At 35.5% G+C, this 17,779-nt stretch overlaps 1 protein-coding gene across 1 annotated transcript in view; it reads right to left on the bottom strand.

The window, feature by feature from the left end:
• PCDH15 (protocadherin related 15) overlaps positions 1–17,779 on the bottom strand; it is a 1,792,715-nt gene that overhangs the window by 1,036,877 nt on the left and 738,059 nt on the right. Inside the window, exon 4 of the mRNA XM_055560763.1 lies at positions 15,080–15,273. The gene's annotated coding sequence lies outside the window, so the exon portion shown is untranslated. The remainder of the gene's footprint in view (positions 1–15,079; positions 15,274–17,779) is intronic.

Here is a 17,779-nt window from a genome sequence, read left to right as displayed (position 1 = left end):
TGATATTTTTGGATGGCATCACCGACTGGATGGACATGAGTTTGAGCAAGCTCTGGGAGTTGGTGATGGATAGGGAAGCTTTGTTTGCTGCAGTCTATGGGACTGCAAAGATTTGGACATGGCTGAGTGACTGAACTGAACTGATAATTCTTGTTAATGAGGATCCTTGTTTAGCTTCTACTACATAATAAGGATATCTTACCTTAGATGCTTACATCTATTCAATAGTTCTAAAGACATCAAAATAGCAAGTAAATTTTTCAAATTTTTACAGGGATTTATACAGAATTTCTTAAATATATGCTTACATATATTTTTGGTTCAGTAAGACAAAATATGATATTTTAATACTAATAAATATTGGATATTAATAATACTAAGATAATATAATCTCCAACTTCAATTTAAGTGAAAAAATAAATAATATTGAAATAAATGTAAGAAGCAGATAATACATTGTTAAAGATTTCTTTCCCCATCTATTTATTTTTTTGTTGTTGAATTGTTAGAGATATAGACTGAAGTGCTTATTGTAGATTCTACAATTATCCATATATTCACTCCACAAATGTCCTTAGTGGTCTCCCTTATGACATAATATTCTCCTTCACTTCTCCAAGTACATTAACATGAAAAAAAATGACTGATTTCTGGGATTACAGGAAGTAAAAGTCTCATCATCACTATCAGTCATCATTCTGAGATTTTAAAATGTATGAAGTGAAACTGGCAACTAAATGAGAACATGACTGTCATGAACTCATCAGTATATCACTGTTAGGAAATATTTTAAGAGGATCACATCATTGGGGAGTCCACAGTTAAACCCTCTAATGTATCTTTGGAATGAATCACACATGACATGTATAATCACCAAGAATAGGCACTTGATTATGATATTGCTTCACTATCTGCTACCAATTAAAGTAAGAGCTTTTAGAAAAATATCTTCCTAATGGAAGACTGTAACAAGACTCTTTCAAAGCCCAAATAAAAACATGGCAAAATATTGTCAGCAGTATTTTCTAAAAAATTCAGGCAAGTCAGATTTCAAATGTGTACAATACCATTCTCATTTATAGAAATCAAATACACAAAGTCCAAATGAGTCACAGGAAAAAGTTGTCCTGAAAAACAATTCTAATTTATTCATTTAACAAACATTTGTTGGTACCATACAAGTCACTGATGTTGTGAATATAAATATGAAAATATAATTAGAGTAGCAGAATTTCTAATTAGGAAGATGCTCTAAGAATATGATGTTATGAATTTTTGAATCTATGTCAAAACATTAAATGACAAACCGTAATTTCTAATCATTTATTCTTTACTAGGTGACTGGTATTTTTTTCCTCTTAGCATATATGTTACTAAAATAACAATTGTTTTAAAACAATGAAGACATGTCCTGATACTACCATATCACTACAACTGTGCTTTTATAGTCTGCACCCATTGAAATTATCTTTGCTAATTCCTTTCAAGGATAACTATGAAAAGATATCAAATATTGCTATGTAACATCACTGGGGTTGTTAGTTCTAGATTTTGCTTGTCTAGCTTAGAACAGTAACATTAAAAACTGGTACCCTTAAACTGTCTGCCTGTGAAGATTTCACCTTCAGACAGATGTCAATTTTGATGTAAAAAAGTAATACTTAATTTCCCTTTTACAAGTGAATTACACCATGCTGTGCTGTGCTGTGCTTGGTCTCCCAGTTGTGTCTAACTCTTTCCTGCCAGGCTTCTCTGTTCATGGGGATTCTCCAGGCAAAACAGAAAGCATGACGATAGACCCCTGTGAATCTAGTCAAGTGACTTGTCAATGGGACAGAGTTTAAGAGAGGAAGGAAGTGTGTAATAGAGGAAGGAAATGTGTCCACAAATGGCCTTAAAGCAACTGGAAACCACGTGGGAAAATGAACATAGATACAAATGCTCTAACTCACACAATAATTCACTCAATAGTCCACAAATATAATTTTTAAAATGCAAAATCATACCTATTAAAGAATAAAATCTATATAACCTTGAGTTTGGTATGAGGTGTTTTGTTTTTTTTTTTTTAAAGGATATTAGAGTGGCTTGCCATATCTTCCTTCAGGGGATCTTTCCAACCCAGGGATTGAACACAGGTCTCCCACATTGCAGGCAGATTCTTTACTATCTGAGCCACCAGGGAAGTTCAAATCACATCATGTTAATTGTTTAATTAAGCTATTTCAAAAATGAGAAAAATTCTCTACAGAATTGATGACAAATACATGTTGGAAGTAGCTTATATCATATGCCAAAGTATAAAATATTTTTTAAAATATTCTACATAAAGAAAAAAACAGAAAATTCATTTCATAAGAATCTGAATGATCAAACATGACAGTCTATATTTATTAATGTATACCATTTGTGACTGTTATATAGATAAGCATACATGATATGTAGTACAGTCTTTTGCCTAAAAACTATATATAGTTTTAAATTTTTACCTTTGAAATTTTAGAGAACATATCTAAAGACTTACACATAATTATATGTTAGCCAATATAGTATTAAAAAAATAAATATTTTGGTTTAATGTAAGGAATGATTATAATGTTTACCAGTTCAATTATTTTCAAGTATTCTATTTTGCAGACCAATTCATATTGTGTCTATACTATCTAGAACTGACCTTTTTTCAGAAACCAAGAGTGTAGTCATGACTTAGAATGAGCCAGCCAATATTTTTCACCCTCACCTCATAAGGTACATGAATCAATTCAGGTATATCAGAGCCAAGTAGATCCTATATAGAGTTTTGGGGTTCAATTATCAGAGTATGAATTTTATTTTCTCTTGTACTACATGCTGAATCATATGAGCTCAAAGCTACTAATAGCCAAAATACGGATTTTTAAAACAGCTTCAACTAGCCAAAAAAGCAAATGAAAAGATGTATCTCAGAGTCATTTGAGCTTACATGCTTATAGCATTTCAGATCTACATATCTGGACTTTTAATTGCACAGAACAGTGCATTGCAATTTCTTCAAATTTCTTTTGAAGAAAATTGATTAGGCCAGGGAGAGGCAGAGAGAGAACCGAAGGGAGAGCATGGATAAATAGACTGAAAAAACACTGAAATATATTTGCAAGGTAGTAATATCATGAGACTGGCAGTTTTCAGAGGAAAAAAAGAAGCCAAGGGAAGGAAGGAGAGTGACATAGGAAATGGAGAAAGGGAAAACAGATGAGTTGGGCAGTAAGTGAGAAATGATTAGGAATGTAAGAAAAGGTTGGAAGGAAAGTTTGATTCTAAAACTATTAGGGAGGTAGACCTGACAGAATAATTTTGGCAGTTCATGAACAGGAGCAGACAGGGAGAGGGAAAAATCAAGGGCTGATATACAAGGTTTTAAACTGGTAAAGTTTCATGTTGGTTGTCATTAGTCACTGAAATAAGAACGTGGGGAAGTAAAAGGAAAGGTTAGGAAGCAGAGGTGGACTAAGATCATGATTTAGTTTCACACTTAATGAATTTTAATTACTCATGGGATATCCAAATGGAAGTTCCAGTTCAGTTTTGCAAATCTGCACTTTAGAATGAAATTTGGAGATGTTAGAGTTACATTTTAGCTGCCATCTGCAGACAGAAAATAGTTAAGAATTTAATAGTGGATGAAATAAATGAGAAGTATCAATAATATGAAACAAGAGAAGAGAAAAAATGTAAGGAAATATGTCTGAGCACATTAACATCTAAGACCTTCATAGAAAAAAGAATTGCCTGAAAATGATTCTGGAATATGTCTTGAGAAATAAGATTAAAAAAAATAATAAAAACAACAATAAAACAAAAGTGTTGGGAAACAAAATGAGAAAAATTCAAAGATCAAGGAATAGTCAGCAAAATTGAATAATGCAAATAAATGAATATAAGGCAATTGAAATCTTCCACTGAATTTAGCAAATAGGAGATCATGGCTGATACTGGTATTAGGCATTACAGCTGAGTAGGGGGAGTGGGAGCCTGATTGTAATGGGAATAGTGAAACTGCTTTAATAATTCACTTAATGGGTCAAAGAATTTGGAGTTGAATTCACACTTCCAATTCTAATTTTTTAAAGAATCAAAGACCTCTAGGAACTCAGTCATTTCCTACATGAGAATCTCAATCAAAACTATCACTTCCCCATAAGAAGAATCCTAACTACACAGGATAGAAGGCAATATTGACCATTTCAGAAATTGTGGCTGTCTTTCCCTAAAGGACAAAACAAGGGCTTCTAACATAGTATGTGGCTTCAAAAACATTTGTAACTTAAAATTTATTTGACAACCAAGACATTTTATAACAATTACAAGAATTTCTTTGCTATGACCCTCCAAAAAGTAAAACATAAAAAAACCCACCCAAAGATGTACATTTTTTGTGAAAGCTGTACTTTATCTAAAAATCTTGTTTCTTTTTTGTCCCTTGTTAAATTCCTACCTGTCACTTGTTGAAAAGCTGCAGGAGAGAGAATTTCTTGATGAGCTGTTGTAACAGCTTATTCCTTCCTCTTGCTATGTCACCAACATCCACGTTCAACATTAAATTACTACAGCAGAAATAAGTGTGATAGTAAGTCTGGCCCAGTGTGTGTGTGCACACATACACACACACATGCACACTTTAAGCAAAAGACAGAGAATTGAGGTGACTTAATAACCGCAAATATAATTTACTGGCAAGGAATTAGCATATATTTAATAGGATCAAAATTGTTTAAATTTGCAAATGGAAGATGAGTAACTTATTTAGCTGAGGACAGAAAATTACATTGCAAATGGCAAAAGTGGAGAGATATGATAATAAAAACAGCCAACCGACTCTACAGAATATATGAAAAGCTCAGTATATTGGAGTAATATGAAAAGCAGAGGAGGATATTGGTGTCAGCAGAGATAGCTTGTACAAGGGTTCTGGTTAAATAATTAGGTTCTGAGCAATCTTCCCCAAACCTTCTCTGGTCCCATAGCTTAGAGATTAGAGAGTTTCCAGAAGGCATTGTCACAGAGCCCCACACTGACTCATCAAGCACAAAGCCACCGCTTTGCTTCATACATCACAGTAAAGCCTACCTATTGACAAGCCTTGTGCTTGTCATACACAGAGGGTTGTGAAGGAACATTTCTGTGCCATGTCATCAGTGACACACAACTATCTTTCAAAAAATCCATTCCCCTCTGGATACACATCAAGATTCCCTGTTTCAATTTCTCTTGTAGTTAAAAGTGGCCATGTGACTGAGTTCTAGGTAAAGGAATATAAGAGGAAGTCCCATGAGCCTTCTTCAGTCCAATCTTGACCCATAATCCCCACCTTGCTGGCTGTTTGTTTTCCACAGAAGCTTGTCTGGATAGCAGAGCCTCAAAAGAGAATTTGGAAGCCATGTGTCGAATATCATTTCTCAGACTCCCTATATACTATTGACGTAAAACCACCCGCACAAAATTACATAAACAAAAATATAAACATGGAGCAATTACATGTGAGAGGACATTTATTTCCATGACATATATAATCTAATAAATTTTTAAATGTGAGCAGGGAGGCATGAATAATCAATCAGTTTCTCTGAGGAAAACTTGGAATCTAAAAAAGGAAGAACAAAGCAGTACTCATAATGAAAGGTAGGGATGGGGAAAGAAAATATAACAAAGGGAGCCAAACAAAAGTTAAATAAACTTATAATTAATATCCACACAGGGATAGGAGAATGCATTCCTAAAAAAGCAACTGAAGTAACAGAGAACAAGAAGGAGCTTGTAAATATGTGAAATATTAAAAACACAGAGGAAAAAATAGCAATAATAATAACCAAAATACTTCCAGGTCAATTGTCTTTTAATCAAATACCATAGCATCTGGACTCCTTCTCATGATTACTAATGACTGGCATGTTCTGAAACCAATGTTTCTTTCTCAATTCTTATCTTCCTGGAACCAGCAATGGCTTCCCAAGACTACGGGGCGTAATCCTCAGACCTCTTTCCTTACACATTTATATCCAGGCCCAATCTTTCCTTTGAGCTTGCAGAGTCATCTAATCTGAATATATTATAGTCATCTCAAATATGATGTGATGAAAAATCAAATATTGATTTGCCTTTCTACTACCTTTCAGAATTCATCTTAGGGACAACTCCAAAAATCTGAGAGTCATCCAAGAAGTTCCCTCTCTTTTTTTCATATACCCCATTCAAGTCAGCAATACATTTATATTGGTTCTATCTTTACAATATATCCAAATAAAACTATTTTTGTCCATTCATAATGCTGATACCTTGGTCTGAGCCACTGTTTCCTCTAGCCTGGATTATGGCTTTGACACCTTAACCATGCTTCTGCTCTTGCCTGCCTATAAGCTGTTTCCACTCAGCATCCTCAAGGCAAATAAACTGAATTATTTCAACAAGACAGTGAGCCCTCTGGATTTTCTTACTGTGTTCCACATATCTGGAAGAAGCCTCCAACATGGAACTACCAAGAGATAAAGAACCCAAAACTCCAAGAAAAGTCTCATCCTCCAGCTAAAGAACTGGGAAAAGGCTGGCTATACCTACCCTATTCCAATCAAACACCAGGGGGAAAACTGCATCCCTTCTTTCTCCCCAGGTGTTTCAGTGGGGTAAAGTAGGAAGCTGATTTCCTACCACCAGCAATCCTTTCCTCTCCCAGACAATAAGGTAGCCACCATCCAATTTCCCAATTTGGTTAATTTTGTGTGTTAACCTGGTTGGGTGCTGGAGCATCCAGATATTTAGCCAAAGATTATTTTCTGAGGGTATCTGTGAGGGTGCTTCCTGATGAGACTAGCATTCAAATTTGTAGTCTGGGCAAAGTAGATTGTCTTTGTTAATCTGGGTGAGCCTCATGCAACTCACTGAAGGTCTGAGGGACAACAACAACAACAACAACAACAACAAAAAACTAGAGAATTTGCTTTCTCTGCCTTACTATCTTCTACCTGGGTATTGGTCTTATCTGCCTTTAGACTCATACTAGAACTAGAATATTATTGGGTCTCCTGGGTCTCCAGTTTGTACACTGCAGATCTTGGGATTTTTCAGGCTTCAGAATTGTACTGGCTCCCCCAGTGGCTCAGCAGTAAGGAATGCACCTGCAATGCAGCAGATGTGGGTTCAAACCCTGGGTTAGAAAGATCCCTGGAGGAGGGTATGGTAACCCATTTCAGTATTCTTGCCTGAAAAATCCCATAAACAGAGGAGCCTGGCAGGCTACAGTTTATGGGCTCACAAAGAGTTGGACACCACTCAAGCGACTAAGCGTGATAATTGCATGAACTAATTCCTTTGTATATATATGTATATATGTGTATAAATATGTATGTGTATATACATATTATCTTTCTTTCTAAATAGAAGATACATATAACTTTCATTTGTTCTGCTTCTCTGGAGAATCCTGACTAATACAGTAGTGTTGGCCTGTATGGAGTGGGTACAGTCCTGGTGGAGTGGGGAGCTATTCTTCTCTTCCCCATTGGACAGAAGCTGGAGGTGCTCTGATTCCCCCAGTTTCACCCTGAGCATGCTGCCAGAGGGATCTTCCACCAGGTAGTCCAGGTAAGCCTCCACTGTGACCCAGAACCAGGCAGACTTAATTAGGGAGGCAGCGCTAGGCTGCTTGTAATCTGTGGACTTCACTCCCACCTCCCTGTCCAACCCAAGCAGGACTCAGTGGAAGTCAACCTCCATCCCAATCCTGCAGCAACAGCTCAGTAGAAGATAGACCCCCACTCCCAATCTGAGTGGCTGTGGGATACCAGTGTAATCTCACACCCCACTCAGAGGCAAAGAGGTCATGCCAGTCTGCGTCAAAATATAACCAAAAGGAGGGCTGCCAATTTGGGGAAAAAAATGGAACCAAGGCATCAATCTTTTTGAGCACTTGGAAAGATTTATTGCCTGGAATAATCTGTATAATGTTGCACAAGATATTAAAGATACATATTTTAAAAAGTAAGCACGAAAAAGTAATGTGTTTACAATAGAAAAACAAAAATTAGAAAATCAAATCACAGCCCATTGTTGTTATATGATTAGCATATTAAAATAACTAGAATTTATAATGTGCTTTTCTATTTGGAACTTGGAAGGGGATAAAAAGTGGTGATGGCATAAAGCAGCCAAATGTTTAAGTACTATCATAGGAGATAAATAATCAATGAAGAGAAAGAATCATAAGTGTATTATGATGGAGAAATGTAGACAAAAATAAAGATACTACTCTCCCAGAGTAAAGGATTGAACAAATAAGGAGACTTCACTTGAAAAGTAAAATTCATATTTAACTACATGCACAAGTGGATTTTTTTAACAATGCACACCTACAACTTTTATTAAAATAAAATGGGCTCTAAGAAAGCACTTAATGTGCACATAGACATACACACAGACACGTGTGTACGTTAATGTATAAAAAAAGTGAGAAAGAAAAAGTAATCTATATCCGAATGGCAACTGTTTACAAAATATGTATTATCCTCCATAAATACTAGAAATGCTTTTTGCTTTAGCTTTTTCTTGTTCACGCAATATTTTCCACTGAAGTTACCATCATTTGAAAAAACTATTTGCAACAGCAATAAAGCGAAGCCTTATTATCTGAAGCTCTGTTGAATTTTATTCTATTCTTAAACCTCATTTATATTAAAGTATAAGAATTTATATAATATGTACTAGTCAGAACTCAGTATATCCTGAGTGAAAGTTTCACAATAAACCTTACAAAGATGTCTTAAAGCCTTGCTGTCATTCTGTAACATATTAGCACATTGATGTAGCTAAGGCTCCAAACAGAGCATTCTAGTTCATGCTCACAGTATCAGAAAGCAGGTTGTTTAGCAGACTGTGAAGGCTTTTTACGTGAAGGACTCATGCAGAGATATTAAAAAATAAAAGTAAACTGGGAGGGAACATTTGTACTCTATCACCTGCCTTGAAGAGGTTAAATGGATGACATAAGCACCAGGAGTAGTTCCTGGTACACAGCAGGCACTCAATTAATATCCTCATGGAGATAAGATAATATGTTCATAAAAAAGCAACTTAAGTAACAGAGAACAAGAAGGAACTCTTAAAAGTGTGAACTATTAAAACAATCAGGAAAGAATAATAAAACAATGGCCAAAATACTTCCAGGCCAATTATTTTTTAACCAGTATCATAGCACCTGGACTGCTTGTCATAGTCAGTAATGACCTCTAATTTTTGAAACCAACATTCATTTCTTAGTTCTTAGCTTCTTGGCATCAGCAATGGCCTTTAATACATGAATCCTTCTTCAAAGCGTCCCAAGATCCCCTTCTCTTGTCTCTCATACATCTTTACTCTTCTTAATCTAAACATTCACTCATTGTTTTCTAAATTCTTACCACTTTTCTACAAACAGGCTTTGTAGTAAATTAAATAAGTAGGACCAAAAGTCATTACCAGGATAAGACAAATGTTCACGGTCACAACTACTATTTCAGTTGTTCTTAAGAAAGTAGATGGACTCAGGGAGACCACGACTATAGCAATTGTGCAAACTAATACCACCATTCTCTGCAAAGCACAGAGGAAACTTTATTGCAGTGTTTCACACTGAAACTCCAAAACATCATTTCAGCTTTTCCTTACTCTGTAGAAACTAATATTTAGAGCAAATATGCATTCATTGATTAAATATTTATTGACTACTTACGGAATTCTGGACACTGAGCTAGTTAGTGGAACTGCTAAAATACACTGTGCAAAGCAAAGCCCCAGATGAAATATGCTCTCATTTAATTTGCAGAGTAAGACTATGAGGTAGAAAATAATATCAGAGTTTCACAGGTAAAGCAACTATAGTTTATCAGTGTTAAATTATTTACCTGTAGAATAAGGGGTGAAGCAAGATTTGACCTGAGTTCTGACTCTAAAGTCTTTACTGTCTAAATTCTACCTAAATGGTGATGATGATGATAAATATCAATCTTTGTTTACTAAGACGTTCCTTGGTTTTATCTCCTATGCCAGGATGCTTTACGTCTGTGAATTATATTTTTGGCCACCATTTTAGATATAGAAGCCCAGGCTGAGAAGTAAGAAAACAAGCTCACCATTAGTAAAGAGACTAGGACAGATTTAAGCTCAGTTCCATCTGCTCTCCTCACCTTTATGTTTGTCTCAATTTTCCATCTTTGCATTAAAAAGGCTCTTTGTTCTTCCTTTGGTTTTTCTCTTTATCTATCTGGTCTGTTTCTTTTTCTCTGTCTGCCTGCCTCAATTTCCTTTTTTGCTTCTGCTTTTAGAATTGTTGTTTCTATTCCCCTTTCCTTATCTTTTTTCTTTTTTAACCATTTATTTTTCAATCAGTCTGTCTCTTTCTGTCCAGTTCTTTCTGTCTCTTTGACTGTATTTTGCTTCTTCACTGTTTCTACCTTTCTCTTCACTCCGTTCCTTTCTCACTGTGTATTTCAGTTTCTCTCTCAGCTCCCATTCTCTTTATTCCATCTTTCATTCTGTGTCTCTAACTTACTTATCTCTCTTCTTGTGAGTCTCTCTGTTTCTCTTCTTCATGTAGCTACCTATATAACTCTCTTTGAGCATGTATCTTTGTGAGTATCTCTTTAGGACATCTCTAGTCTCTGTCTCGCAGTCAGTGACTTAAAGTTCTAAAGAAATAACCTCTCATCCAGTTTAATGGACCTTCTCTGGATTCTAGTGATGTGCTGCAAAGTTGACAAAATCAGTCCATTAAATGGTAAAGCAAAAAGGAAAGTCACTGTCCTTGGATAAACAATTTGCATTTCCATAAGGATTCAGTGATGCAGAATCAGAAAAGGCTCATTCTGACACCTCCATGAAAACAACAGAGAGAGCATTCATTAGCTGGGCTCCCAACTGAATGATGCACTTCATCGCACACACTGCTGTCCTCCCCGATTCAGGAAACAGTGCTTAATTCTGTCTGAAACCCGCCTTTTCAATAAGCATTAGAATGAATGACTTTTCAAAGTACTAGGAACTACACATCTGCCATAGCCTGAGACTGCTTACACTCGCAAAGCCATAAAGAAAGTTACACCTCCTGTCAATTTCTTATCCATCAAGAAGCACAATAAACAAGCTTGGAATTTTTCTGTTTACCAGTCAGAAGAAAAGAAATGCTTTAGTTTCTTGAAATAATGACAACTTTTGCCTTTGACCTTTATAGTTTCAATAGCCATGATCTGATATTGAAGGTTGAGTGCAACTTTTACTACTCATGAGCTAAAAGGAAATCTGTCCATTACATTGCTCAGCTAGAAACTTTTATTCTTCAGAGTGGAAATTATGTCTCTGCTGTTATTACTTGTTGATAGATATACACACCCAGAGACACAATCATCTTGAGGAATTGGCAGACAATCATAATTATTAACTGTTAATTGATTACTAGTTAGCAACATACAGGTTTCTTATTCATTAACTTGGCTGATCTTTACAAAAACTCTGGTAGGCTGTTTTAGAGATGTTTAGGGACTGTGCCAAGGCTTAGAAGGAAAATTATTGCTGTCTTTACACCAGAATCTGAGATTTCTTTACTCCTTATATCAATTAATAAAGAGAAAGTGTGTATGTGTGTGTGTGTGTATCTTGCTCATTAGTGTCTCATTTATTTGCAGGCTAAGACAAAATAATATTCATTTAGTGATCCTTAGAATCTGACACTATGGCTTATACATCACAGGTGGTAATTCTGCTTCAAGGCCATACTATTCATACTCACATTCAAAATTACCTCCTCATTCTGCCTCCCCTTATCCACTCACATGTTCAGGGAGGTAATGGTTACATTTGGAATTTCCATGTGTATTTTCTTGTCCTGTCACCATTTCAATCTAAGTGGCTCTAATATTCAATTTGCAAAAAGGCTGTATATTAATTCAGTTTCTGAGTGCTTTGAACTTTTGGAATTTATACAGAGATTCTACCAAGAGAACATAATTTTGCCATAAATTACTCACAGTAGCTCTTTTTCGCACTCAAGACTGACTTGAGCCCTAATGAATTCCCACAGTTCCTTCCAATATCTCCTCATGCAACCAGAGATATTTGAGCATGAAACTAATATAGGAAGCCCCATATGTCATCATTAGTTTGGAATCAATGGTCTGCCGTATTACAAGCTGCTGCTGCTGCTAAGTCGCTTCAGTCATGTCTGACTCTGTGCGACCCCATAGATGGCAGCCCACCAGGCTCCCCCATGCCTGGGATTCTCCAGGCAAGAACACTGGGGTATTACAAGCTAATAACAAATAAATCCCAGTACAAAAGAAAATATATCTATATCCAAGCAAACTTTTAGTTAAAATAAAAATAGTAATAAAAATAATTCACCCAGGTTGAGTAACACTTTTTTAATATTACATAATTCTATAGCCTCCTCCATGGACACATGTGGAATCTACAGAGACAGAGAAAAACAAAATGGTTCATAGACACAAGTGATGACAAGAGTAATAATAACTCTTCAAAAAGTGGGAAAAAAATGACTATAAGCAACTCTTAGAATTTAAGTAAAATTAAACTTTTAGTTGATAAACACATCCACTCCATCCAAAAATTATCCTGTCTTCTGTTGAAATTATTTTTTCTGCCATCTTGAATTTATTCATAGGTTGGGATCCTGAGTAAAACTTAAAGCTGTATCTTGCCCTCAATGTTAAGGCTACAGTGAAATGTAAATGTATACCTGTTAGAAAAAAATTAAGATAATAGCTGAGAGAAGTTTTGTATTATTTTACACATGGAAGTAGGGATGAAAGTTCCTATTGTCTGATATTATATCTGCACATTTACAACAGGAGGAATATACGTACCTATTCTTTAGAAAATTCACATTTAGGGGATGCTATGTCACTTCAGTCGTGTCCGACTCTGTGTGACCCCATAGACAGCAGCCCACCAGGCTCCCCCGTCCCTGGGATTCTCCAGGCAAGAACACTGGAGTGGGTTGCCATTTCCTTCTCCAATGCATGAAAGTGAAAAGTGAAAGTGAAGTTGCTCAGTCGTGTCCGACTCTTCGTGACCCCATGGACTGCAGCCCACCAGGCTCCTCCGTCCATGGGAGTTTCCAGGCAAGCGTACTGGAGTGGGGTGCCATCACCTTCTCCTTATTGTTTTTAAATTTTACTTTGTACTATTATTATACAAATTCTCATTATTTATTCAGTATCAAAAGCCCACATGATCAAGTGATTAGAGAAAAGATTAATTACTCAATACAGATTTGCCTGACACACATTTTTTGATCAAAGAAAAATAATAATTACCTTTTGAGTTTAACTTCAAACTTGAGCTTTGAATCAAAATTCTGGGGAATTTTTACAAAGGGCTTGTTTATGTTTGCCTTTAAAGTTGGATGGCGAAAAGACACAATCCAGATTATGCAAAATTTAAATGTGGAAAGACTAAGAAACAAGTCTGTAATGAATGTTTAACTTAAATTCTTTCTTCTTAGAATTATAATTACTACTGTTAATTTTTAAACTACTTTTATAGCTCAGTCACTCAGTGAGCTCAAATAATCTCATAAATGGATATATTATAATTCTAAAAATCTCTTAGAAAGCAAGAGTTCTTAAACCTCTTTCTAAAGGATACTCAAAACTTTACCCCATAATATTCCACACAGGCAGCTAATAGTAAAATAGCACACATGCTCATCTGTTCAAGTCCCTGAATGGTTAATGTTTAAGGGTCATTTTTGTGGCAAACTGATGGAAATCACATTCCCTGTTTCAAATGCACATAACTGCACCATCTGAGAGATGAGGGTGTCTCCGCTCAGTGCAACTGGGCACATATTAAATTGAACTTCTATTTCATAGGAGAATGAGTCCACAGTCAAGGGGATCAAGTTGCTGAAATTTGAAGCCTTGCACATACAGATCAATGCACCAACTTACACTTAGCCACAACTAAAGAAAACTAAAGGAACTAACAGAGGAGCCATTTGCAGTGAAAAATAAGTTCCCATGAGCATGCCTACAAAGTTTCAAACAAGGTGTGCAAACTACAGGAAGCATTCTATGTTTAAAATGTGCCTCTTTCACAAAGTATTTGCTTCCCTGACTTTAAGCAAGACAATAACCCTATGCTTTAAGTATTTGGTTACCAGATTTGACAATTAGCTCTACTTGTGAAAGCGAATGAGTATGGACTTGGAGTTAACCTTACATGAGGCCGTTACATTATACTCAAGTTAACAATGCGTCTCTGCATCCATGTTACAACTCCATCACACTGATGAACATCTGTGCATGCTAGAGACACATTAGTATGTGTTTAATGTAAAGACCATACCACAAAGCAGGAAAGCAGTTAGTACCATCTAGTATTAATTTTGTTTTACAAGGATAAAGTCCACCTGGATTCAAATTCTAAATGGTTAACGCTCCCAATATTTTTGTAAAGGAGCTGATACTCTAATACACTGAAAGATCTATATATAAATATCAGGATACTCTAGATGACTGCAAATCACAAGATATAATTCTGTTAATTGTGAAACAGTTTGCCACTGGAACTTGCCTACTAACTCTAACCTCCTTCAACTATCACACACAAAACAAAACCTCATGCACGTGTACATGAACACACAAAAACTGAATATACCATGTCAGTACTGACACCATTTTCCGATATTTTGTAAGGGAGACAGAAACAAACAAACAAAAAAAGAAAAACAGTTGAGGATTACAATTACATTTTTTTTAAATGACAAACCACAGAGTCATAATTCAAAAGCATGTGTCTTTCCAAAATTGCATTGACTTCTCAACAAAATTACAATACCACACAATAATCCAGAAGGTTGAGGGGACAAGGGGTTGTGCTCATTCTCCCAGCAGATAATTACATGTACATCATTAGTGCTCAAGTCTTTGAACAGGCTTGACAGAAAGTGATCTCTTGACAGAGATCTATTATGCTAAAACAAAGTCTCAACTTTCTCCACACTTGACTCCTGCCTTAAATTTGAAAGACCAAGAAAAGAGGGGGGGGGGGAACTTACTTGCCGGTTTAAAGTTTCATCTTTAGCCCATGTAAGGTTATGAAGCAAGTTTTCTTGCAAAGGCTGTCTCCTGCACATTCCTTTCAAAACAACCAATGTTCATAATCTAGGTCCAAGACGGTTTGTTCTCACGTCACACTTCTCGTTTCTGGGAGGCATTGTTATCCAGTTTCACATCACCAAGAAAAATGTAACTAGAGATTAAAAAAAAAAAAAAAAACCTCATCGTATTAATCCAGAAGGCATACCATCCTTCTCCGGGTTCTGAGATATATGCCAACCGCCTTAGTTATCACAAGCAACTAACTCTAAGCTGCTAGCAGGGATCTGTCTGCCCTCTATCTGTTGCTATTAGCTCAGCACGTTGATTCACTGGCACCGAAGCAACAGCAATTAGCTGTCCTGCTTCAGCCCTTGCAGGGGAGAGCTGAAGGCTGTAAACCACACAGCAACCAGGGAGCGCTTTGCACCAATTAGTAGCAGGGGCTACAACCTGATAGACAAATTGATGCCCCACTGATCATCAGTGTTGGCTGCTTTATTGTGCTGCGTCCTCTCAGCCTGTCTGGCGGTTCTCTCTGTTTTCTTTTGTGTGGTTGTTTTTACTGTTTACTTTATCAGCATTAATAAGTTTAGCCGCTTACATTCCGTGACAGTATTACTGACAAGTCAAACTAGTCTCTTAATCTCCTTTCATCATTCTCTCTCACTCTCTCTCCTCTCTAAATCTACCCTTTTATATCAAGTCCTCCACATCTTCATATCTTTAGGGCATAAGGAAACTTCACACATTCTATAGAAGCTAAAAATATATTTTCTCGGTTCTTATAGGCACACATTACTCATTAACAGGTTATACAGAAACATACTATAAAATAGTGTATATTTCTTCAATATTGTGATATATGAGATGCCGACAACAATATTTTGAAAATGGACATGAAAACTGGTGAAAAAGCATAGTTATTTTTAACTATGAAAAATATAGTTATAAAATCAGGTATACCATTTCTTGTCTAGGATTTGTGCAAGCTCATATCAATTTTACCCACATGTTCATCTGAGGCTCTCAGAAGGAAGAAGCTAAAAATGAAAGCAATTCTGGAAGTGTGGTTGTGACAGAGCAAATATCTTGAAGTTGGTTAAAAGTGACAAGACGAAAAGTACACAGACAAAATCCCCACAGCGCATGTTTTCTTCATAGATAAGGGAGGCTATTTATCATGATCGTATACTCATCCTATTTAAGAAAAAAAATGCACAGTGCCTCTAGAGTGTTGCCATATTTATGCACATTCATTCTTACAGAGTAACACCTCATTTAATACAAAATTCACTTTTCTTTCAAGTTCAGTTTTCCAGAGAGAGAAACATTTTGAAGAATGTGTAAATAATCCAGGGTCAGTCTAACGTGTCACAAATGCCAAGCAGTAAAATGTGCACAGGTGAGTCAAAGATAACTAATAGGTGAGCTCAGACTCTTCAGACAGAACCTGGTTGCCCTTACATACAACTCAAAGAAATGAAAGCATTTGCCTCCTTCAAAACAAAGGCTGGAGGGCAGTAGTGAGAACTTACAGGAGACAGACTCATTTTATAGTTGTAAGAGCTGATGTTTTAAAAATTCAAACATTGATAATTTAATAAAGATTCTTTTATCTCTAAACATTTATACAAAGTTGTGTATATTTAGCTTGAGAAGATTTTTTTCATTTTGGGAAATAGCACATATATGGAATAATCCATACACTGATATGGTTGGTTAGATATAGCAGCTGACATTATGAAAACTGTTCCAGTAACAATAGAAGTTATTGTAATTTTTTTTAAGACAAAGTCAGCTTCATTTCTGGTGACATCCAATTATATGTAATTTTGATGACACATCAGAAAGATAGCTAGAATGCAGAAAATTTCATCGCTTCCTCATGTTCTATGAGAAATCAGATCATTAGCAATTGAACTCTTGTAGACGACAATAGCTGGGACGACAATCTCAATATAGCGTTTTTTTTTTTAAAGAAAAAAAATTGATATTTTGGGAAAATATATATTTAATAAAATGTAATTGATATTTTGGGAAAATATATATTGATATTTTGGGAAAATGTATGTTTAATAAAATGCAATATCCTAAAGGATAACTATAGGTGAATTTTAGGGGACCAATTAAAAAATATAACAAACAACAGAGAAAAAGTCACTAAAAGATCTTGAGATAATTTATGTTAAAAAATAAGGCATATAATATTATAGACTAGACTTCTTTAAGTCTCTTTCACCCACATACATTTTAAGGCCAAATTAAATTCTGCTCTGTACACTGTATTTCAATTTCCCTTTTTCCTTTGACAAAATAACTGGAATATTCTTTTAGTCAATAAAACTATATTTAAATGATTGTTATTATGTTTTATCATATATCCATATATACAATTTATCAAAATAGCTACATTTTGACATTTATGTTGTTTCTAATTTTAATATGTTTGTAGAAATGTCTTTTATTCTATTTTTATTATCAGCATAACTTTCTAGGAATTGAAATAATTGGTCTAAGGAAGTTGATCATTCATTATTGTCAAATAAACTCATGGATGACATTTGATGATTTTTGTGTTATCTTAGTATCCCTAGTAATATAAGTTATTATATAAACAAGGGCATGGTTTAATATATTTTAAGCTTCCCACGTAGCTC

The sequence above is a fragment of the Bubalus kerabau genome, chromosome 22, assembly GCF_029407905.1.
Source record: "Bubalus kerabau isolate K-KA32 ecotype Philippines breed swamp buffalo chromosome 22, PCC_UOA_SB_1v2, whole genome shotgun sequence".
NCBI lineage: Eukaryota > Metazoa > Chordata > Mammalia > Artiodactyla > Bovidae > Bubalus > Bubalus kerabau.
The sequence above is the reverse complement of the archived record's forward strand: the minus strand, read 5'-3'. Positions and strand labels throughout refer to the sequence as shown.